Source organism: Corvus hawaiiensis, chromosome 15 (genome assembly GCF_020740725.1).
Source record: "Corvus hawaiiensis isolate bCorHaw1 chromosome 15, bCorHaw1.pri.cur, whole genome shotgun sequence".
NCBI lineage: Eukaryota > Metazoa > Chordata > Aves > Passeriformes > Corvidae > Corvus > Corvus hawaiiensis.
This window is the reverse complement of record NC_063227.1, coordinates 12886702-12910873: the sequence shown is the minus strand read 5'-3', so window position 1 is coordinate 12910873 and position 24172 is coordinate 12886702.

The window sequence follows — 24172 nt, the reverse complement described above, 5'->3', positions numbered from 1 at the left end:
GAGTGGAACCCGTGTCTACTTCTGGCACAGAGAGCACGGTGCCAGCAGAGAAATGCTCCAGGCTGCTGCCTCTGCCCAAACACGCCTGGGCTCTGCACTTTCTCTCTCAGCGCTAGGGAGCAGCACATTCGGACTGCCTTGTAGCCTGAATCTGAACGGAAAGATTCTCAGCTAAGTCTCGGCACAGAGAACAGTTTTAGGTCAACGAGCTTACCCGGAGCTTACCCTCGACGCGTGGAAACCTGTATTTGCAGCACATCCTAGTGGTAGCCTTCTTTCCTTTCCAGCCTGCACAGCGCGCAGTGCACATATCGCGGTGCTCTCTGCACCTGCCTTCTCACTTGCAAGTACCACCGCCAAGCTTACAGCCTTGCAGGGAGCCAAGACGCGGATAGGCGTCTCGCCCAGAAGAAGGTGCCAGGACGAAAAGATGGTCCTCCTTTCTCCTGCTCCTTGCCCGAATTGTGGTGCTGTGTTGAAAGTCTTGCCCAGCGAAAAGCTACTCCAGCAAGTGTTTCTCTCCAAACGCAGTTCGCTGAGCGAGAGCTACACGGACAGTTTGGACTCGGTGAAACAGCAAGAAAATGCTTGTCCGTCGAGCTGAAGGAAAATCCCTGCACAGCACACTGTGGCTGCGTGCAGTGTTCACGCTGAAGAGCGGCAAAGCTCCAAGCCATGGCTGGGCTTCACTTCTGTCCAGAGCACAGGAGGCGAAGAACGAAGCAGCTGGGCACCGGGCTCATGTACTCAGGGGAGCCAATTTCAAATGTGCAGCCAAGAGCTGCTTCACAAGCACATTCAGCTGAGAATGCTCTGGCTGCTTCAGAAAGGAAGGCGCAGCCCTTGCACTCCTGGACACAAGCTGGGCAGAAGCAGGTTCCTAAACCTTCAGTGCTGCAGAGTGCATGCACCTTGAGCACACGCAGAAGGACGCGTCCTGAAAGAAGGCGTTCTTCAAGTACCCCCCTCCTCCAGGCAGCCTTGAAACTGAGCACAACACACTGCGCCTCGGCAGCTTCCTTCTCACATAGACGGACCGTCCCCTTCTTCACTCTCGCAGCTCCCTTGCCCACTTGCAGCAGCTGCTGCCAAAGAAAAAGGCTCCGGAAGTCAAAGCCTCTGCTGGGCTGCACTTTCCCCTTGCCTCACGTCAAAGCACCAGAAACTCTCGGCTGCACTCTGTATTTCCAGTCTCCGCTGCATCTACCACTGTCATCTCTGCATCTCCAAGCATCAAGCTGGGCACAATTCTTTCCAGGGAAAGCTGGAAGAGAAATAGGTAGCAGCACAAGTAGCCGCAGGTTGAACTTTCTGTTTTCAAGTGCTAACGTGAATCCGCACACAAGCGAGGGACAGCCACGCTTCCTCTTGCAGCCCGTGCGATGTGCACAGCAGCTCCGTGCTCTGCCTTCATTCTTATGCTCTTCGGACCATGTCGTGCCTTCATTCTGCCGGAGTTGAACCATCGTCTACTTGGCGCACAGAGCACTCTGCCGGCAGCGAAGTGCTCCAGCCGACTGCTTCTGCCGAACCACGCCTGGAATATGCACTTTCCCTCGCAGCGACATACACCAGCATACTCGGTCTTTCTTCTCGTCCAAATGTAAAGGGAAAGAGCCTCAGCTATGTCTGGCACAGAGAACAGTTTTAGGTCAACGAGCTTACCCGGAGCTTACCCGCGACGTGTGGAAACCTGTATTTGCAGCACATCCTAGTGGTAGCCCTCTTTCCTCTCCAGCCTGCACAGCGCCGGCAGATCGCGGTGCTCTCTGCACCTGCCTTCTCACTTGCAAGTACCACCGCCAAGCTTACAGCCTGCAGGGAGCGAAGATGCGGATAGGCGTGTCGCACACAAGAACATGCCAGGACGAAAAGATGGTCTTCCTTTCTCCTGCTCCTTGCCCGAATTGTGGTGCTGTGCGGAAAGTCTTGCCCAGCGAAAAGCTACTCCAGCAAGTGTTTCTCTCCAAACGCAGTTCGCTGAGCGAGAGCTACACGGACAGTTTGGACTCGGTGAAACAGCAAGAAAATGCTTGTCCGTCGAGCTGAAGGAAAATCCCTGCACAGCACACTGTGGCTGCGTGCAGTGTTCACGCTGAAGAGCGGCAAAGCTCCAAGCCATGGCTGGGCTTCACTTCTGTCCAGAGCACAGAAGGCGAAGAACGAAGCAGCTGGGCACCGGGCTCATGTACTCAGGGGAGCCAATTTCAAATGTGCAGCCAAGAGCTGCTTCACAAGCACATTCAGCTGAGAATGCTCTGGCTGCTTCAGAAAGGAAGGCGCAGCCCTTGCACTCCTGGACACAAGCTGGGCAGAAGCAGGTTCCTAAACCTTCAGTGCTGCAGAGTGCATGCACCTTGAGCACACGCAGAAGGACGCGTCCAGAAAGAAGGCGTTCTTCAAGTACCCCCCTCCTCCAGGCAGCCTTGAAACTGAGCACAACACACTGCGCCTCGGCAGCTTCCTTCTCACATAGACGGACCGTCCCCTTCTTCACTCTCGCAGCTCCCTTGCCCACTTGCAGCAGCTGCTGCCAAAGAAAAAGGCTCCAGAAGTCAAAGCCTCTGCTGGGCTGCACTTTCCCCTTGCCTCACGTCAAAGCACCAGAAACTCTCGGCTGCACTCTGTATTTCCAGTCTCCGCTGCATCTACCACTGTCATCGCTGCATCTCCAAGCATCAAGCTGGGCACAATTCTTTCCAGGGAAAGCTGGAAGAGAAATAGGTAGCAGCACAAGTAGCCGCAGGTTGAACTTTCTGTTTTCAAGTGCTAACGTGAATCCGCACACAAGCGAGAGGCAGCCACGCTTCCTCTTGCAGCCTGTGCCATGCGCATACCAGCTCCATGCTCTGCGCCTTCATTGTGCCTGAGTGGAACCCGTGTCTACTTCTGGCACAGAGAGCACGGTGCCAGCAGAGAAATGCTCCAGGCTGCTGCCTCTGCCCAAACACGCCTGGGCTCTGCACTTTCTCTCTCAGCGCTAGGGAGCAGCACATTCGGACTGCCTTGTAGCCTGAATCTGAACGGAAAGATTCTCAGCTAAGTCTCGGCACAGAGAACAGTTTTAGGTCAACGAGCTTACCCGGAGCTTACCCTCGATGCGTGGAAACCTGTATTTGCAGCACATCCTAGTGGTAGTCCTCTTTCCTTTCCAGCCTGCACAGCGCTCAGTGCACAGATCGCGGTGCTCTCTGCACCTGCTTTCCCTCTTCCCAGTACCACCGCCAAGCTTACAGCCTTGCAGGGAGCCAAGACGCGGATAGGCGTCTCGCCCAGAAGAAGGTGCCAGGACGAAAAGATGGTCCTCCTTTCTCCTGCTCCTTGCCCGAACTGTGTTGAAAGTCTTGCCCAGCGAAAAGCTACTCCAGCAAGTGTTTCTCTCCAAACGCAGTTCGCTGAGCGAGAGCTACACGGACAGTTTGGACTCGGTGAAACAGCAAGAAAATGCTTGTCCGTCGAGCTGAAGGAAAATCCCTGCACAGCACACTGTGGCTGCGTGCAGTGTTCACGCTGAAGAGCGGCAAAGCTCCAAGCCATGGCTGGGCTTCACTTCTGTCCAGAGCACAGGAGGCGAAGAACGAAGCAGCTGGGCACCGGGCTCATGTACTCAGGGGAGCCAATTTCAAATGTGCAGCCAAGAGCTGCTTCACAAGCACATTCAGCTGAGAATGCTCTGGCTGCTTCAGAAAGGAAGGCGCAGCCCTTGCACTCCTGGACACAACCACGCCAGAAGCAGGTTCCTAAACCTTCCGTGCTACAGAGTGCATGCACCTTGAGCACACGCAGAAGGACGCGTCCAGAAAGAAGGCGTTCTTCAAGTACCCCCCTCCTCCAGGCAGCCTTGAAACTGAGCACAACACACTGCGCCTCGGCAGCTTCCTTCTCACATAGACGGACCGTCCCCTTCTTCACTCTCGCAGCTCCCTTGCCCACTTGCAGCAGCTGCTGCCAAAGAAAAAGGCTCCAGAAGTCAAAGCCTCTGCTGGGCTGCACTTTCCCCTTGCCTCACGTCAAAGCACCAGAAACTCTCGGCTGCACTCTGTATTTCCAGTCTCCCTGCATCTACCACTGTCATCTCTGCATCTCCAAGCATCAAGCTGGGCACAATTCTTTCCAGGGAAAGCTGGAAGAGAAATAGGTAGCAGCACAAGTAGCCGCAGGTTGAACTTTCTGTTTTCAAGTGCTAACATGAATCCGCACACAAGCGAGGGACAGCCACGCTTCCTCTTGCAGCCTGTGCCATGCGCATACCAGCTCCGTGCTCTGCGCCTTCATTGTGCCTGAGTGGAACCCGTGTCTACTTCTGGCACAGAGAGCACGGTGCCGGCAGAGAAATGCTCCAGGCTGCTGCCTCTGCCCAAACACGCCTGGGCTCTGCACTTTCTCTCTCAGCGCTAGGGAGCAGCACATTCGGTCTGCCTTGTAGCCTGAATCTGAACGGAAAGATTCTCAGCTAAGTCTCGGCACAGAGAACAGTTTTAGGTCAACGAGCTTACGCGGAGCTTACCCTCGACGTGTGGAAACCTGTATTTGCAGCACATCCGAGTGGTAGCCCTCTTTCCTCTCCAGCCTGCACAGCGCCGGCAGATCTGCACCTGCCTTCTCACTTGCAAGTACCACCGCCAAGCTTACAGCCTGCAGGGAGCGAAGATGCGGATAGGCGTGTCGCACACAAGAACATGCCAGGACGAAAAGATGGTCTTCCTTTCTCCTGCTCCTTGCCCGAATTGTGGTGCTGTGCGGAAAGTCTTGCCCAGCGAAAAGCTACTCCAGCAAGTGTTTCTCTCCAAACGCAGTTCGCTGAGCGAGAGCTACACGGACAGTTTGGACTCGGTGAAACAGCAAGAAAATGCTTGTCCGTCGAGCTGAAGGAAAATCCCTGCACAGCACACTGTGGCTGCGTGCAGTGTTCACGCTGAAGAGCGGCAAAGCTCCAAGCCATGGCTGGGCTTCACTTCTGTCCAGAGCACAGGAGGCGAAGAACGAAGCAGCTGGGCACCGGGCTCATGTACTCAGGGGAGCCAATTTCAAATGTGCAGCCAAGAGCTGCTTCACAAGCACATTCAGCTGAGAATGCTCTGGCTGCTTCAGAAAGGAAGGCGCAGCCCTTGCACTCCTGGACACAAGCTGGGCAGAAGCAGGTTCCTAAACCTTCAGTGCTGCAGAGTGCATGCACCTTGAGCACACGCAGAAGGACGCGTCCTGAAAGAAGGCGTTCTTCAAGTACCCCCCTCCTCCAGGCAGCCTTGAAACTGAGCACAACACACTGCGCCTCGGCAGCTTCCTTCTCACATAGACGGACCGTCCCCTTCTTCACTCTCGCAGCTCCCTTGCCCACTTGCAGCAGCTGCTGCCAAAGAAAAAGGCTCCGGAAGTCAAAGCCTCTGCTGGGCTGCACTTTCCCCTTGCCTCACGTCAAAGCACCAGAAACTCTCGGCTGCACTCTGTATTTCCAGTCTCCGCTGCATCTACCACTGTCATCTCTGCATCTCCAAGCATCAAGCTGGGCACAATTCTTTCCAGGGAAAGCTGGAAGAGAAATAGGTAGCAGCACAAGTAGCCGCAGGTTGAACTTTCTGTTTTCAAGTGCTAACGTGAATCCGCACACAAGCGAGGGACAGCCACGCTTCCTCTTGCAGCCCGTGCGATGTGCACAGCAGCTCCGTGCTCTGCCTTCATTCTTATGCTCTTCGGACCATGTCGTGCCTTCATTCTGCCGGAGTTGAACCATCGTCTACTTGGCGCACAGAGCACTCTGCCGGCAGCGAAGTGCTCCAGCCGACTGCTTCTGCCGAACCACGCCTGGAATATGCACTTTCCCTCGCAGCGACATACACCAGCATACTCGGTCTTTCTTCTCGTCCAAATGTAAAGGGAAAGAGCCTCAGCTATGTCTGGCACAGAGAACAGTTTTAGGTCAACGAGCTTACCCGGAGCTTACCCGCGACGTGTGGAAACCTGTATTTGCAGCACATCCTAGTGGTAGCCCTCTTTCCTCTCCAGCCTGCACAGCGCCGGCAGATCGCGGTGCTCTCTGCACCTGCCTTCTCACTTGCAAGTACCACCGCCAAGCTTACAGCCTGCAGGGAGCGAAGATGCGGATAGGCGTGTCGCACACAAGAACATGCCAGGACGAAAAGATGGTCTTCCTTTCTCCTGCTCCTTGCCCGAATTGTGGTGCTGTGCGGAAAGTCTTGCCCAGCGAAAAGCTACTCCAGCAAGTGTTTCTCTCCAAACGCAGTTCGCTGAGCGAGAGCTACACGGACAGTTTGGACTCGGTGAAACAGCAAGAAAATGCTTGTCCGTCGAGCTGAAGGAAAATCCCTGCACAGCACACTGTGGCTGCGTGCAGTGTTCACGCTGAAGAGCGGCAAAGCTCCAAGCCATGGCTGGGCTTCAGTTCTGTCCAGAGCACAGAAGGCGAAGAACGAAGCAGCTGGGCACCGGGCTCATGTACTCAGGGGAGCCAATTTCAAATGTGCAGCCAAGAGCTGCTTCACAAGCACATTCAGCTGAGAATGCTCTGGCTGCTTCAGAAAGGAAGGCGCAGCCCTTGCACTCCTGGACACAAGCTGGGCAGAAGCAGGTTCCTAAACCTTCAGTGCTGCAGAGTGCATGCACCTTGAGCACACGCAGAAGGACGCGTCCAGAAAGAAGGCGTTCTTCAAGTACCCCCCTCCTCCAGGCAGCCTTGAAACTGAGCACAACACACTGCGCCTCGGCAGCTTCCTTCTCACATAGACGGACCGTCCCCTTCTTCACTCTCGCAGCTCCCTTGCCCACTTGCAGCAGCTGCTGCCAAAGAAAAAGGCTCCAGAAGTCAAAGCCTCTGCTGGGCTGCACTTTCCCCTTGCCTCACGTCAAAGCACCAGAAACTCTCGGCTGCACTCTGTATTTCCAGTCTCCGCTGCATCTACCACTGTCATCGCTGCATCTCCAAGCATCAAGCTGGGCACAATTCTTTCCAGGGAAAGCTGGAAGAGAAATAGGTAGCAGCACAAGTAGCCGCAGGTTGAACTTTCTGTTTTCAAGTGCTAACGTGAATCCGCACACAAGCGAGAGGCAGCCACGCTTCCTCTTGCAGCCTGTGCCATGCGCATACCAGCTCCATGCTCTGCGCCTTCATTGTGCCTGAGTGGAACCCGTGTCTACTTCTGGCACAGAGAGCACGGTGCCAGCAGAGAAATGCTCCAGGCTGCTGCCTCTGCCCAAACACGCCTGGGCTCTGCACTTTCTCTCTCAGCGCTAGGGAGCAGCACATTCGGACTGCCTTGTAGCCTGAATCTGAACGGAAAGATTCTCAGCTAAGTCTCGGCACAGAGAACAGTTTTAGGTCAACGAGCTTACCCGGAGCTTACCCTCGATGCGTGGAAACCTGTATTTGCAGCACATCCTAGTGGTAGCCTTCTTTCCTTTCCAGCCTGCACAGCGCGCAGTGCACATATCGCGGTGCTCTCTGCACCTGCCTTCTCACTTGCAAGTACCACCGCCAAGCTTACAGCCTTGCAGGGAGCCAAGACGCGGATAGGCGTCTCGCCCAGAAGAAGGTGCCAGGACGAAAAGATGGTCCTCCTTTCTCCTGCTCCTTGCCCGAATTGTGGTGCTGTGTTGAAAGTCTTGCCCAGCGAAAAGCTACTCCAGCAAGTGTTTCTCTCCAAACGCAGTTCGCTGAGCGAGAGCTACACGGACAGTTTGGACTCGGTGAAACAGCAAGAAAATGCTTGTCCGTCGAGCTGAAGGAAAATCCCTGCACAGCACACTGTGGCTGCGTGCAGTGTTCACGCTGAAGAGCGGCAAAGCTCCAAGCCATGGCTGGGCTTCACTTCTGTCCAGAGCACAGGAGGCGAAGAACGAAGCAGCTGGGCACCGGGCTCATGTACTCAGGGGAGCCAATTTCAAATGTGCAGCCAAGAGCTGCTTCACAAGCACATTCAGCTGAGAATGCTCTGGCTGCTTCAGAAAGGAAGGCGCAGCCCTTGCACTCCTGGACACAACCACGCCAGAAGCAGGTTCCTAAACCTTCCGTGCTACAGAGTGCATGCACCTTGAGCACACGCAGAAGGACGCGTCCAGAAAGAAGGCGTTCTTCAAGTACCCCCCTCCTCCAGGCAGCCTTGAAACTGAGCACAACACACTGCGGCTCGGCAGCTTCCTTCTCACATAGACGGACCGTCCCCTTCTTCACTCTCGCAGCTCCCTTGCCCACTTGCAGCAGCTGCTGCCAAAGAAAAAGGCTCCAGAAGTCAAAGCCTCTGCTGGGCTGCACTTTCCCCTTGCCTCACGTCAAAGCACCAGAAACTCTCGGCTGCACTCTGTATTTCCAGTCTCCCTGCATCTACCACTGTCATCTCTGCATCTCCAAGCATCAAGCTGGGCACAATTCTTTCCAGGGAAAGCTGGAAGAGAAATAGGTAGCAGCACAAGTAGCCGCAGGTTGAACTTTCTGTTTTCAAGTGCTAACGTGAATCCGCACACAAGCGAGGGACAGCCACGCTTCCTCTTGCAGCCCGTGCGATGTGCACAGCAGCTCCGTGCTCTGCCTTCATTCTTATGCTCTTCGGAGCAGGTCGTGCTTTCATTCTGCCGGAGTCGAACCATCGTCTACTTGGCGCACAGAGCACTCTGCCGGCAGCGAAGTGCTCCAGCCGACTGCTTCTGCCGAACCACGCCTGGAATATGCACTTTCCCTCGCAGCGACATACACCAGCATACTCGGTCTTTCTTCTCGTCCAAATGTAAAGGGAAAGAGCCTCAGCTATGTCTGGCACAGAGAACAGTTTTAGGCCAACGAGCTTACCCGGAGCTTACCCTCGACGTGTGGAAACCTGTATTTGCAGCACATCCTAGTGGTAGTCCTCTTTCCTTTCCAGCCTGCACAGCGCTCAGTGCACAGATCGCGGTGCTCTCTGCACCTGCTTTCCCTCTTCCCAGTACCACCGCCAAGCTTACAGCCTTGCAGGGAGCCAAGACGCGGATAGGCGTCTCGCCCAGAAGAAGGTGCCAGGACGAAAAGATGGTCCTCCTTTCTCCTGCTCCTTGCCCGAACTGTGTTGAAAGTCTTGCCCAGCGAAAAGCTACTCCAGCAAGTGTTTCTCTCCAAACGCAGTTCGCTGAGCGAGAGCTACACGGACAGTTTGGACTCGGTGAAACAGCAAGAAAATGCTTGTCCGTCGAGCTGAAGGAAAATCCCTGCACAGCACACTGTGGCTGCGTGCAGTGTTCACGCTGAAGAGCGGCAAAGCTCCAAGCCATGGCTGGGCTTCACTTCTGTCCAGAGCACAGGAGGCGAAGAACGAAGCAGCTGGGCACCGGGCTCATGTACTCAGGGGAGCCAATTTCAAATGTGCAGCCAAGAGCTGCTTCACAAGCACATTCAGCTGAGAATGCTCTGGCTGCTTCAGAAAGGAAGGCGCAGCCCTTGCACTCCTGGACACAACCACGCCAGAAGCAGGTTCCTAAACCTTCCGTGCTACAGAGTGCATGCACCTTGAGCACACGCAGAAGGACGCGTCCAGAAAGAAGGCGTTCTTCAAGTACCCCCCTCCTCCAGGCAGCCTTGAAACTGAGCACAACACACTGCGCCTCGGCAGCTTCCTTCTCACATAGACGGACCGTCCCCTTCTTCACTCTCGCAGCTCCCTTGCCCACTTGCAGCAGCTGCTGCCAAAGAAAAAGGCTCCAGAAGTCAAAGCCTCTGCTGGGCTGCACTTTCCCCTTGCCTCACGTCAAAGCACCAGAAACTCTCGGCTGCACTCTGTATTTCCAGTCTCCCTGCATCTACCACTGTCATCTCTGCATCTCCAAGCATCAAGCTGGGCACAATTCTTTCCAGGGAAAGCTGGAAGAGAAATAGGTAGCAGCACAAGTAGCCGCAGGTTGAACTTTCTGTTTTCAAGTGCTAACATGAATCCGCACACAAGCGAGGGACAGCCACGCTTCCTCTTGCAGCCTGTGCCATGCGCATACCAGCTCCGTGCTCTGCGCCTTCATTGTGCCTGAGTGGAACCCGTGTCTACTTCTGGCACAGAGAGCACGGTGCCGGCAGAGAAATGCTCCAGGCTGCTGCCTCTGCCCAAACACGCCTGGGCTCTGCACTTTCTCTCTCAGCGCTAGGGAGCAGCACATTCGGTCTGCCTTGTAGCCTGAATCTGAACGGAAAGATTCTCAGCTAAGTCTCGGCACAGAGAACAGTTTTAGGTCAACGAGCTTACGCGGAGCTTACCCTCGACGTGTGGAAACCTGTATTTGCAGCACATCCGAGTGGTAGCCCTCTTTCCTCTCCAGCCTGCACAGCGCCGGCAGATCTGCACCTGCCTTCTCACTTGCAAGTACCACCGCCAAGCTTACAGCCTGCAGGGAGCGAAGATGCGGATAGGCGTGTCGCACACAAGAACATGCCAGGACGAAAAGATGGTCTTCCTTTCTCCTGCTCCTTGCCCGAATTGTGGTGCTGTGCGGAAAGTCTTGCCCAGCGAAAAGCTACTCCAGCAAGTGTTTCTCTCCTGACGCATTTCGCTGAGCGAGAGCTACACGGACAGTTTGGACTCTGTGAAACAGCAAGAAAATGCTTGTCCGTCGAGCTGAAGGAAAATCCCTGCACAGCACACTGTGGCTGCGTGCAGTGTTCACGCTGAAGAGCGGCAAAGCTCCAAGCCATGGCTGGGCTTCACTTCTGTCCAGAGCACAGAAGGCGAAGAACGAAGCAGCTGGGCACCGGGCTCATGTACTCAGGGGAGCCAATTTCAAATGTGCAGCCAAGAGCTGCTTCACAAGCACATTCAGCTGAGAATGCTCTGGCTGCTTCAGAAAGGAAGGCGCAGCCATTGCACTCCTGGACACAAGCTGGGCAGAAGCAGGTTCCTAAACCTTCCGTGCTGCAGAGTGCATGCACCTTGAGCACACGCAGAAGGACGCGTCCAGAAAGAAGGCGTTCTTCAAGTACCCCCCTCCTCCAGGCAGCCTTGAAACTGAGCACAACACACTGCGGCTCGGCAGCTTCCTTCTCACATAGACGGACCGTCCCCTTCTTCACTCTCGCAGCTCCCTTGCCCACTTGCAGCAGCTGCTGCCAAAGAAAAAGGCTCCAGAAGTCAAAGCCTCTGCTGGGCTGCACTTTCCCCTTGCCTCACTTCAAAGCACCAGAAACTCTCGGCTGCACTCTGTATTTCCAGTCTCCGCTGCATCTACCACTGTCATCTCTGCATCTCCAAGCATCAAGCTGGGCACAATTCTTTCCAGGGAAAGCTGGAAGAGAAATAGGTAGCAGCACAAGTAGCCGCAGGTTGAACTTTCTGTTTTCAAGTGCTAACGTGAATCCGCACACAAGCGAGGGACAGCCACGCTTCCTCTTGCAGCCCGTGCGATGTGCACAGCAGCTCCGTGCTCTGCCTTCATTCTTATGCTCTTCGGACCATGTCGTGCCTTCATTCTGCCGGAGTTGAACCATCGTCTACTTGGCGCACAGAGCACTCTGCCGGCAGCGAAGTGCTCCAGCCGACTGCTTCTGCCGAACCACGCCTGGAATATGCACTTTCCCTCGCAGCGACATACACCAGCATACTCGGTCTTTCTTCTCGTCCAAATGTAAAGGGAAAGAGCCTCAGCTAAGTCTCGGCACAGAGAACAGTTTTAGGTCAACGAGCTTACCCGGAGCTTACCCTCGACGTGTGGAAACCTGTATTTGCAGCACATCCTAGTGGTAGTCCTCTTTCCTTTCCAGCCTGCACAGCGCCGGCAGATCGCGGTGCTCTCTGCACCTGCCTTCCCACTTCCCAGTACCACCGCCAAGCTTACAGCCTTGCAGGGAGCGAAGTGGCGGATAGGCGTGTCGCACACAAGAACGTGCCAGGACGAAAAGATGGTCTTCCTTTCTCCTGCTCCTTGCCCGAATTGTGGTGCTGTGTTGAAAGTCTTGCCCAGCGAAAAGCTACTCCAGCAAGTGTTTCTCTCCAAACGCAGTTCGCTGAGCGAGAGCTACACGGACAGTTTGGACTCGGTGAAACAGCAAGAAAATGCTTGTCCGTCGAGCTGAAGGAAAATCCCTGCACAGCACACTGTGGCTGCGTGCAGTGTTCACGCTGAAGAGCGGCAAAGCTCCAAGCCATGGCTGGGCTTCACTTCTGTCCAGAGCACAGGAGGCGAAGAACGAAGCAGCTGGGCACCGGGCTCATGTACTCAGGGGAGCCAATTTCAAATGTGCAGCCAAGAGCTGCTTCACAAGCACATTCAGCTGAGAATGCTCTGGCTGCTTCAGAAAGGAAGGCGCAGCCCTTGCACTCCTGGACACAAGCTGGGCAGAAGCAGGTTCCTAAACCTTCAGTGCTGCAGAGTGCATGCACCTTGAGCACACGCAGAAGGACGCGTCCTGAAAGAAGGCGTTCTTCAAGTACCCCCCTCCTCCAGGCAGCCTTGAAACTGAGCACAACACACTGCGCCTCGGCAGCTTCCTTCTCACATAGACGGACCGTCTCCTTCTTCACTCTCGCAGCTCCCTTGCCCACTTGCAGCAGCTGCTGCCAAAGAAAAAGGCTCCAGAAGTCAAAGCCTCTGCTGGGCTGCACTTTCCCCTTGCCTCACGTCAAAGCACCAGAAACTCTCGGCTGCACTCTGTATTTCCAGTCTCCGCTGCATCTACCACTGTCATCGCTGCATCTCCAAGCATCAAGCTGGGCACAATTCTTTCCAGGGAAAGCTGGAAGAGAAATAGGTAGCAGCACAAGTAGCCGCAGGTTGAACTTTCTGTTTTCAAGTGCTAACGTGAATCCGCACACAAGCGAGAGGCAGCCACGCTTCCTCTTGCAGCCTGTGCCATGCGCATACCAGCTCCGTGCTCTGCGCCTTCATTCTTATGCTCTTCGGACCAGGTGGCGCTTCCAATCTGCCGGAGTCGAACCGTTGTCTACTTCTGGCACAGAGAGCACGGTGCCGGCAGACAAACGCTCCAGGCTGCTGCCTCTGCCCAAACACGCCTGGGCTCTGCACTTTCTCTCTCAGCGCTAGGGAGCAGCACATTCGGTCTGCCTTGTAGCCTGAATCTGAACGGAAAGATTCTCAGCTAAGTCTCGGCACAGAGAACAGTTTTAGGTCAACGAGCTTACCCGGAGCTTACCCTCGACGCGTGGAAACCTGTATTTGCAGCACATCCGAGTGGTAGCCCTCTTTCCTTTCCAGCCTGCACAGCGCCGGCAGATCGCGGTGCTCTCTGCACCTGCCTTCCCACTTCCCAGTACCACCGCCAAGCTTACAGCCTTGCAGGGAGCGAAGACGCGGATAAGCGTCTCGCCCAGAAGAAGGTGCCAGGACGAAAAGATGGTCCTCCTTTCTCCTGCTCCTTGCCCGAATTGTGGTGCTGTGCGGAAAGTCTTGCCCAGCGAAAAGCTACTCCAGCAAGTGTTTCTCTCCAAACGCAGTTCGCTGAGCGAGAGCTACACGGACAGTTTGGACTCGGTGAAACAGCAAGAAAATGCTTGTCCGTCGAGCTGAAGGAAAATCCCTGCACAGCACACTGTGGCTGCGTGCAGTGTTCACGCTGAAGAGCGGCAAAGCTCCAAGCCATGGCTGGGCTTCACTTCTGTCCAGAGCACAGGAGGCGAAGAACGAAGCAGCTGGGCACCGGGCTCATGTACTCAGGGGAGCCAATTTCAAATGTGCAGCCAAGAGCTGCTTCACAAGCACATTCAGCTGAGAATGCTCTGGCTGCTTCAGAAAGGAAGGCGCAGCCCTTGCACTCCTGGACACAACCACGCCAGAAGCAGGTTCCTAAACCTTCAGTGCTGCAGAGTGCATGCACCTTGAGCACACGCAGAAGGACGCGTCCAGAAAGAAGGCGTTCTTCAAGTACCCCCCTCCTCCAGGCAGCCTTGAAACTGAGCACAACACACTGCCGCTCGGCAGCTTCCTTCTCACATAGACGGACCGTCCCCTTCTTCACTCTCGCAGCTCCCTTGCCCACTTGCAGCAGCTGCTGCCAAAGAAAAAGGCTCCAGAAGTCAAAGCCTCTGCTGGGCTGCACTTTCCCCTTGCCTCACGTCAAAGCACCAGAAACTCTCGGCTGCACTCTGTATTTCCAGTCTCCCTGCATCTACCACTGTCATCTCTGCATCTCCAAGCATCAAGCTGGGCACAATTCTTTCCCGGGAAAGCTGGAAGAGAAATAGGTAGCAGCACAAGTAGCCGCAGGTTGAACTTTCTGTTTTCAAGTGCTAACGTGAATCCGCACACAAGCGAGAGGCAGCCACGCTTCCTCTTGCAGCCTGTGCCATGCGCATACCAGCTCCGTGCTCTGCGCCTTCATTGTGCCTGAGTGGAACCCGTGTCTACTTCTGGCACAGAGAGCACGGTGCCAGCAGAGAAATGCTCCAGGCTGCTGCCTCTGCCCAAACACGCCTGGGCTCTGCACTTTCTCTCTCAGCGCTAGGGAGCAGCACATTCGGTCTGCCTTGTAGCCTGAATCTGAACGGAAAGATTCTCAGCTAAGTCTCGGCACAGAGAACAGTTTTAGGTCAACGAGCTTACCCGGAGCTTACCCTCGACGCGTGGAAACCTGTATTTGCAGCACATCCTAGTGGTAGCCCTCTTTCCTTTCCAGCCTGCACAGCGCCGGCAGATCGCGGTGCTCTCTGCACCTGCCTTCCCACTTCCCAGTACCACCGCCAAGCTTACAGCCTTGCAGGGAGCCAAGACGCGGATAAGCGTCTCGCCCAGAAGAAGGTGCCAGGACGAAAAGATGGTCCTCCTTTCTCCTGCTCCTTGCCCGAATTGTGGTCCTGTGCGGAAAGTCTTGCCCAGCGAAAAGCTACTCCAGCAAGTGTTTCTGTCCAAACGCAGTTCGCTGAGCGAGAGCTACACGGACAGTTTGGACTCGGTGAAACAGCAAGAAAATGCTTGTCCGTCGAGCTGAAGGAAAATCCCTGCACAGCACACTGTGGCTGCGTGCAGTGTTCACGCTGAAGAGCGGCAAAGCTCCAAGCCATGGCTGGGCTTCACTTCTGTCCAGAGCACAGGAGGCGAAGAACGAAGCAGCTGGGCACCGGGCTCATGTACTCAGGGGAGCCAATTTCAAATGTGCAGCCAAGAGCTGCTTCACAAGCACATTCAGCTGAGAATGCTCTGGCTGCTTCAGAAAGGAAGGCGCAGCCCTTGCACTCCTGGACACAACCACGCCAGAAGCAGGTTCCTAAACCTTCCGTGCTACAGAGTGCATGCACCTTGAGCACACGCAGAAGGACGCGTCCAGAAAGAAGGCGTTCTTCAAGTACCCCCCTCCTCCAGGCAGCCTTGAAACTGAGCACAACACACTGCGGCTCGGCAGCTTCCTTCTCACATAGACGGACCGTCCCCTTCTTCACTCTCGCAGCTCCCTTGCCCACTTGCAGCAGCTGCTGCCAAAGAAAAAGGCTCCGGAAGTCAAAGCCTCTGCTGGGCTGCACTTTCCCCTTGCCTCACGTCAAAGCACCAGAAACTCTCGGCTGCACTCTGTATTTCCAGTCTCCGCTGCATCTACCACTGTCATCTCTGCATCTCCAAGCATCAAGCTGGGCACAATTCTTTCCAGGGAAAGCTGGAAGAGAAATAGGTAGCAGCACAAGTAGCCGCAGGTTGAACTTTCTGTTTTCAAGTGCTAACGTGAATCCGCACACAAGCGAGGGACAGCCACGCTTCCTCTTGCAGCCCGTGCGATGTGCACAGCAGCTCCGTGCTCTGCCTTCATTCTTATGCTCTTCGGACCATGTCGTGCCTTCATTCTGCCGGAGTTGAACCATCGTCTACTTGGCGCACAGAGCACTCTGCCGGCAGCGAAGTGCTCCAGCCGACTGCTTCTGCCGAACCACGCCTGGAATATGCACTTTCCCTCGCAGCGACATACACCAGCATACTCGGTCTTTCTTCTCGTCCAAATGTAAAGGGAAAGAGCCTCAGCTATGTCTGGCACAGAGAACAGTTTTAGGTCAACGAGCTTACCCGGAGCTTACCCGCGACGTGTGGAAACCTGTATTTGCAGCACATCCTAGTGGTAGCCCTCTTTCCTCTCCAGCCTGCACAGCGCCGGCAGATCGCGGTGCTCTCTGCACCTGCCTTCTCACTTGCAAGTACCACCGCCAAGCTTACAGCCTGCAGGGAGCGAAGATGCGGATAGGCGTGTCGCACACAAGAACATGCCAGGACGAAAAGATGGTCTTCCTTTCTCCTGCTCCTTGCCCGAATTGTGGTGCTGTGCGGAAAGTCTTGCCCAGCGAAAAGCTACTCCAGCAAGTGTTTCTCTCCAAACGCAGTTCGCTGAGCGAGAGCTACACGGACAGTTTGGACTCGGTGAAACAGCAAGAAAATGCTTGTCCGTCGAGCTGAAGGAAAATCCCTGCACAGCACACTGTGGCTGCGTGCAGTGTTCACGCTGAAGAGCGGCAAAGCTCCAAGCCATGGCTGGGCTTCAGTTCTGTCCAGAGCACAGAAGGCGAAGAACGAAGCAGCTGGGCACCGGGCTCATGTACTCAGGGGAGCCAATTTCAAATGTGCAGCCAAGAGCTGCTTCACAAGCACATTCAGCTGAGAATGCTCTGGCTGCTTCAGAAAGGAAGGCGCAGCCCTTGCACTCCTGGACACAAGCTGGGCAGAAGCAGGTTCCTAAACCTTCAGTGCTGCAGAGTGCATGCACCTTGAGCACACGCAGAAGGACGCGTCCAGAAAGAAGGCGTTCTTCAAGTACCCCCCTCCTCCAGGCAGCCTTGAAACTGAGCACAACACACTGCGGCTCGGCAGCTTCCTTCTCACATAGACGGACCGTCTCCTTCTTCACTCTCGCAGCTCCCTTGCCCACTTGCAGCAGCTGCTGCCAAAGAAAAAGGCTCCAGAAGTCAAAGCCTCTGCTGGGCTGCACTTTCCCCTTGCCTCACGTCAAAGCACCAGAAACTCTCGGCTGCACTCTGTATTTCCAGTCTCCGCTGCATCTACCACTGTCATCGCTGCATCTCCAAGCATCAAGCTGGGCACAATTCTTTCCAGGGAAAGCTGGAAGAGAAATAGGTAGCAGCACAAGTAGCCGCAGGTTGAACTTTCTGTTTTCAAGTGCTAACGTGAATCCGCACACAAGCGAGAGGCAGCCACGCTTCCTCTTGCAGCCTGTGCCATGCGCATACCAGCTCCATGCTCTGCGCCTTCATTGTGCCTGAGTGGAACCCGTGTCTACTTCTGGCACAGAGAGCACGGTGCCAGCAGAGAAATGCTCCAGGCTGCTGCCTCGGCCCAAACACGCCTGGGCTCTGCACTTTCTCTCTCAGCGCTAGGGAGCAGCACATTCGGACTGCCTTGTAGCCTGAATCTGAACGGAAAGATTCTCAGCTAAGTCTCGGCACAGAGAACAGTTTTAGGTCAACGAGCTTACCCGGAGCTTACCCTCGACGCGTGGAAACCTGTATTTGCAGCACATCCTAGTGGTAGCCTTCTTTCCTTTCCAGCCTGCACAGCGCGCAGTGCACATATCGCGGTGCTCTCTGCACCTGCCTTCTCACTTGCAAGTACCACCGCCAAGCTTACAGCCTTGCAGGGAGCCAAGACGCGGATAGGCGTCTCGCCCAGAAGAAGGTGCCAGGACGAAAAGATGGTCCTCCTTTCTCCTGCTCCTTGCCCGAATTGTGGTGCTGTGTTGAAAGTCTTGCCCAGCGAAAAGCTACTCCAGCAAGTGTTTCTCTCCAAACGCAGTTCGCTGAGCGAGAGCTACACGGACAGTTTGGACTCGGTGAAACAGCAAGAAAATGCTTGTCCGTCGAGCTGAAGGAAAATCCCTGCACAGCACACTGTGGCTGCGTGCAGTGTTCACGCTGAAGAGCGGCAAAGCTCCAAGCCATGGCTGGGCTTCACTTCTGTCCAGAGCACAGGAGGCGAAGAACGAAGCAGCTGGGCACCGGGCTCATGTACTCAGGGGAGCCAATTTCAAATGTGCAGCCAAGAGCTGCTTCACAAGCACATTCAGCTGAGAATGCTCTGGCTGCTTCAGAAAGGAAGGCGCAGCCCTTGCACTCCTGGACACAAGCTGGGCAGAAGCAGGTTCCTAAACCTTCAGTGCTGCAGAGTGCATGCACCTTGAGCACACGCAGAAGGACGCGTCCTGAAAGAAGGCGTTCTTCAAGTACCCCCCTCCTCCAGGCAGCCTTGAAACTGAGCACAACACACTGCGCCTCGGCAGCTTCCTTCTCACATAGACGGACCGTCCCCTTCTTCACTCTCGCAGCTCCCTTGCCCACTTGCAGCAGCTGCTGCCAAAGAAAAAGGCTCCAGAAGTCAAAGCCTCTGCTGGGCTGCACTTTCCCCTTGCCTCACGTCAAAGCACCAGAAACTCTCGGCTGCACTCTGTATTTCCAGTCTCCCTGCATCTACCACTGTCATCTCTGCATCTCCAAGCATCAAGCTGGGCACAATTCTTTCCCGGGAAAGCTGGAAGAGAAATAGGTAGCAGCACAAGTAGCCGCAGGTTGAACTTTCTGTTTTCAAGTGCTAACGTGAATCCGCACACAAGCGAGAGGCAGCCACGCTTCCTCTTGCAGCCTGTGCCATGCGCATACCAGCTCCGTGCTCTGCGCCTTCATTGTGCCTGAGTGGAACCCGTGTCTACTTCTGGCACAGAGAGCACGGTGCCAGCAGAGAAATGCTCCAGGCTGCTGCCTCTGCCCAAACACGCCTGGGCTCTGCACTTTCTCTCTCAGCGCTAGGGAGCAGCACATTCGGTCTGCCTTGTAGCCTGAATCTGAACGGAAAGATTCTCAGCTAAGTCTCGGCACAGAGAACAGTTTTAGGTCAACGAGCTTACCCGGAGCTTACCCTCGACGCGTGGAAACCTGTATTTGCAGCACATCCTAGTGGTAGCCCTCTTTCCTTTCCAGCCTGCACAGCGCCGGCAGATCGCGGTGCTCTCTGCACCTGCCTTCCCACTTCCCAGTACCACCGCCAAGCTTACAGCCTTGCAGGGAGCCAAGACGCGGATAAGCGTCTCGCCCAGAAGAAGGTGCCAGGACGAAAAGATGGTCCTCCTTTCTCCTGCTCCTTGCCCGAATTGTGGTCCTGTGCGGAAAGTCTTGCCCAGCGAAAAGCTACTCCAGCAAGTGTTTCTCTCCAAACGCAGTTCGCTGAGCGAGAGCTACACGGACAGTTTGGACTCGGTGAAACAGCAAGAAAATGCTTGTCCGTCGAGCTGAAGGAAAATCCCTGCACAGCACACTGTGGCTGCGTGCAGTGTTCACGCTGAAGAGCGGCAAAGCTCCAAGCCATGGCTGGGCTTCACTTCTGTCCAGAGCACAGGAGGCGAAGAACGAAGCAGCTGGGCACCGGGCTCATGTACTCAGGGGAGCCAATTTCAAATGTGCAGCCAAGAGCTGCTTCACAAGCACATTCAGCTGAGAATGCTCTGGCTGCTTCAGAAAGGAAGGCGCAGCCCTTGCACTCCTGGACACAACCACGCCAGAAGCAGGTTCCTAAACCTTCCGTGCTACAGAGTGCATGCACCTTGAGCACACGCAGAAGGACGCGTCCAGAAAGAAGGCGTTCTTCAAGTACCCCCCTCCTCCAGGCAGCCTTGAAACTGAGCACAACACACTGCGCCTCGGCAGCTTCCTTCTCACATAGACGGACCGTCCCCTTCTTCACTCTCGCACCTCCCTTGCCCACTTGCAGCAGCTGCTGCCAAAGAAAAAGGCTCCGGAAGTCAAAGCCTCTGCTGGGCTGCACTTTCCCCTTGCCTCACGTCAAAGCACCAGAAACTCTCGGCTGCACTCTGTATTTCCAGTCTCCGCTGCATCTACCACTGTCATCTCTGCATCTCCAAGCATCAAGCTGGGCACAATTCTTTCCAGGGAAAGCTGGAAGAGAAATAGGTAGCAGCACAAGTAGCCGCAGGTTGAACTTTCTGTTTTCAAGTGCTAACGTGAATCCGCACACAAGCGAGGGACAGCCACGCTTCCTCTTGCAGCCCGTGCGATGTGCACAGCAGCTCCGTGCTCTGCCTTCATTCTTATGCTCTTCGGACCATGTCGTGCCTTCATTCTGCCGGAGTTGAACCATCGTCTACTTGGCGCACAGAGCACTCTGCCGGCAGCGAAGTGCTCCAGCCGACTGCTTCTGCCGAACCACGCCTGGAATATGCACTTTCCCTCGCAGCGACATACACCAGCATACTCGGTCTTTCTTCTCGTCCAAATGTAAAGGGAAAGAGCCTCAGCTATGTCTGGCACAGAGAACAGTTTTAGGTCAACGAGCTTACCCGGAGCTTACCCGCGACGTGTGGAAACCTGTATTTGCAGCACATCCTAGTGGTAGCCCTCTTTCCTCTCCAGCCTGCACAGCGCCGGCAGATCGCGGTGCTCTCTGCACCTGCCTTCTCACTTGCAAGTACCACCGCCAAGCTTACAGCCTGCAGGGAGCGAAGATGCGGATAGGCGTGTCGCACACAAGAACATGCCAGGACGAAAAGATGGTCTTCCTTTCTCCTGCTCCTTGCCCGAATTGTGGTGCTGTGCGGAAAGTCTTGCCCAGCGAAAAGCTACTCCAGCAAGTGTTTCTCTCCAAACGCAGTTCGCTGAGCGAGAGCTACACGGACAGTTTGGACTCGGTGAAACAGCAAGAAAATGCTTGTCCGTCGAGCTGAAGGAAAATCCCTGCACAGCACACTGTGGCTGCGTGCAGTGTTCACGCTGAAGAGCGGCAAAGCTCCAAGCCATGGCTGGGCTTCAGTTCTGTCCAGAGCACAGAAGGCGAAGAACGAAGCAGCTGGGCACCGGGCTCATGTACTCAGGGGAGCCAATTTCAAATGTGCAGCCAAGAGCTGCTTCACAAGCACATTCAGCTGAGAATGCTCTGGCTGCTTCAGAAAGGAAGGCGCAGCCCTTGCACTCCTGGACACAAGCTGGGCAGAAGCAGGTTCCTAAACCTTCAGTGCTGCAGAGTGCATGCACCTTGAGCACACGCAGAAGGACGCGTCCAGAAAGAAGGCGTTCTTCAAGTACCCCCCTCCTCCAGGCAGCCTTGAAACTGAGCACAACACACTGCGGCTCGGCAGCTTCCTTCTCACATAGACGGACCGTCTCCTTCTTCACTCTCGCAGCTCCCTTGCCCACTTGCAGCAGCTGCTGCCAAAGAAAAAGGCTCCAGAAGTCAAAGCCTCTGCTGGGCTGCACTTTCCCCTTGCCTCACGTCAAAGCACCAGAAACTCTCGGCTGCACTCTGTATTTCCAGTCTCCGCTGCATCTACCACTGTCATCGCTGCATCTCCAAGCATCAAGCTGGGCACAATTCTTTCCAGGGAAAGCTGGAAGAGAAATAGGTAGCAGCACAAGTAGCCGCAGGTTGAACTTTCTGTTTTCAAGTGCTAACGTGAATCCGCACACAAGCGAGAGGCAGCCACGCTTCCTCTTGCAGCCTGTGCCATGCGCATACCAGCTCCATGCTCTGCGCCTTCATTGTGCCTGAGTGGAACCCGTGTCTACTTCTGGCACAGAGAGCACGGTGCCAGCAGAGAAATGCTCCAGGCTGCTGCCTCGGCCCAAACACGCCTGGGCTCTGCACTTTCTCTCTCAGCGCTAGGGAGCAGCACATTCGGACTGCCTTGTAGCCTGAATCTGAACGGAAAGATTCTCAGCTAAGTCTCGGCACAGAGAACAGTTTTAGGTCAACGAGCTTACCCGGAGCTTACCCTCGACGCGTGGAAACCTGTATTTGCAGCACATCCTAGTGGTAGCCTTCTTTCCTTTCCAGCCTGCACAGCGCGCAGTGCACATATCGCGGTGCTCTCTGCACCTGCCTTCTCACTTGCAAGTACCACCGCCAAGCTTACAGCCTTGCAGGGAGCCAAGACGCGGATAGGCGTCTCGCCCAGAAGAAGGTGCCAGGACGAAAAGATGGTCCTCCTTTCTCCTGCTCCTTGCCCGAATTGTGGTGCTGTGTTGAAAGTCTTGCCCAGCGAAAAGCTACTCCAGCAAGTGTTTCTCTCCAAACGCAGTTCGCTGAGCGAGAGCTACACGGACAGTTTGGACTCGGTGAAACAGCAAGAAAATGCTTGTCCGTCGAGCTGAAGGAAAATCCCTGCACAGCACACTGTGGCTGCGTGCAGTGTTCACGCTGAAGAGCGGCAAAGCTCCAAGCCATGGCTGGGCTTCACTTCTGTCCAGATTACAGGAGGCGAAGAACGAAGCAGCTGGGCACCGGGCTCATGTACTCAGGGGAGCCAATTTCAAATGTGCAGCCAAGAGCTGCTTCACAAGCACATTCAGCTGAGAATGCTCTGGCTGCTTCAGAAAGGAAGGCGCAGCCCTTGCACTCCTGGACACAAGCTGGGCAGAAGCAGGTTCCTAAACCTTCAGTGCTGCAGAGTGCATGCACCTTGAGCACACGCAGAAGGACGCGTCCTGAAAGAAGGCGTTCTTCAAGTACCCCCCTCCTCCAGGCAGCCTTGAAACTGAGCACAACACACTGCGCCTCGGCAGCTTCCTTCTCACATAGACGGACCGTCCCCTTCTTCACTCTCGCAGCTCCCTTGCCCACTTGCAGCAGCTGCTGCCAAAGAAAAAGGCTCCGGAAGTCAAAGCCTCTGCTGGGCTGCACTTTCCCCTTGCCTCACGTCAAAGCACCAGAAACTCTCGGCTGCACTCTGTATTTCCAGTCTCCGCTGCATCTACCACTGTCATCTCTGCATCTCCAAGCATCAAGCTGGGCACAATTCTTTCCAGGGAAAGCTGGAAGAGAAATAGGTAGCAGCACAAGTAGCCGCAGGTTGAACTTTCTGTTTTCAAGTGCTAACGTGAATCCGCACACAAGCGAGGGACAGCCACGCTTCCTCTTGCAGCCCGTGCGATGTGCACAGCAGCTCCGTGCTCTGCCTTCATTCTTATGCTCTTCGGACCATGTCGTGCCTTCATTCTGCCGGAGTTGAACCATCGTCTACTTGGCGCACAGAGCACTCTGCCGGCAGCGAAGTGCTCCAGCCGACTGCTTCTGCTGAACCACGCCTGGAATATGCACTTTCCCTCGCAGCGACATACACCAGCATACTCGGTCTTTCTTCTCGTCCAAATGTAAAGGGAAAGAGCCTCAGCTATGTCTGGCACAGAGAACAGTTTTAGGCCAACGAGCTTACCCGGAGCTTACCCTCGACGTGTGGAAACCTGTATTTGCAGCACATCCTAGTGGTAGTCCTCTTTCCTTTCCAGCCTGCACAGCGCTCAGTGCACAGATCGCGGTGCTCTCTGCACCTGCTTTCCCTCTTCCCAGTACCACCGCCAAGCTTACAGCCTTGCAGGGAGCGAAGTGGCGGATAGGCGTCTCGCCCAGAAGAAGGTGCCAGGACGAAAAGATGGTCCTGCGTTCTCCTGCTCCTTGCCCGAATTGTGGTGCTGTGCGGAAAGTCTTGCCCAGCGAAAAGCTACTCCAGCAAGTGTTTCTCTCCTGACGCAGTTCGCTGAGCGAGAGCTACACGGACAGTTTGGACTCGGTGAAACAGCAAGAAAATGCTTGTCCGTCGAGCTGAAGGAAAATCCCTGCACAGCACACTGTGGCTGCGTGCAGTGTTCACGCTGAAGAGCGGCAAAGCTCCAAGCCATGGCTGGGCTTCACTTCTGTCCAGAGCACAGGAGGCGAAGAACGAAGCAGCTGGGCACCGGGCTCATGTACTCAGGGGAGCCAATTTCAAATGTGCAGCCAAGAGCTGCTTCACAAGCACATTCAGCTGAGAATGCTCTGGCTGCTTCAGAAAGGAAGGCGCAGCCCTTGCACTCCTGGACACAAGCTGGGCAGAAGCAGGTTCCTAAACCTTCAGTGCTGCAGAGTGCATGCACCTTGAGCACACGCAGAAGGACGCGTCCTGAAAGAAGGCGTTCTTCAAGTACCCCCCTCCTCCAGGCAGCCTTGAAACTGAGCACAACACACTGCGGCTCGGCAGCTTCCTTCTCACATAGACGGACCGTCTCCTTCTTCACTCTCGCAGCTCCCTTGCCCACTTGCAGCAGCTGCTGCCAAAGAAAAAGGCTCCAGAAGTCAAAGCCTCTGCTGGGCTGCACTTTCCCCTTGCCTCACGTCAAAGCACCAGAAACTCTCGGCTGCACTCTGTATTTCCAGTCTCCGCTGCATCTACCACTGTCATCGCTGCATCTCCAAGCATCAAGCTGGGCACAATTCTTTCCAGGGAAAGCTGGAAGAG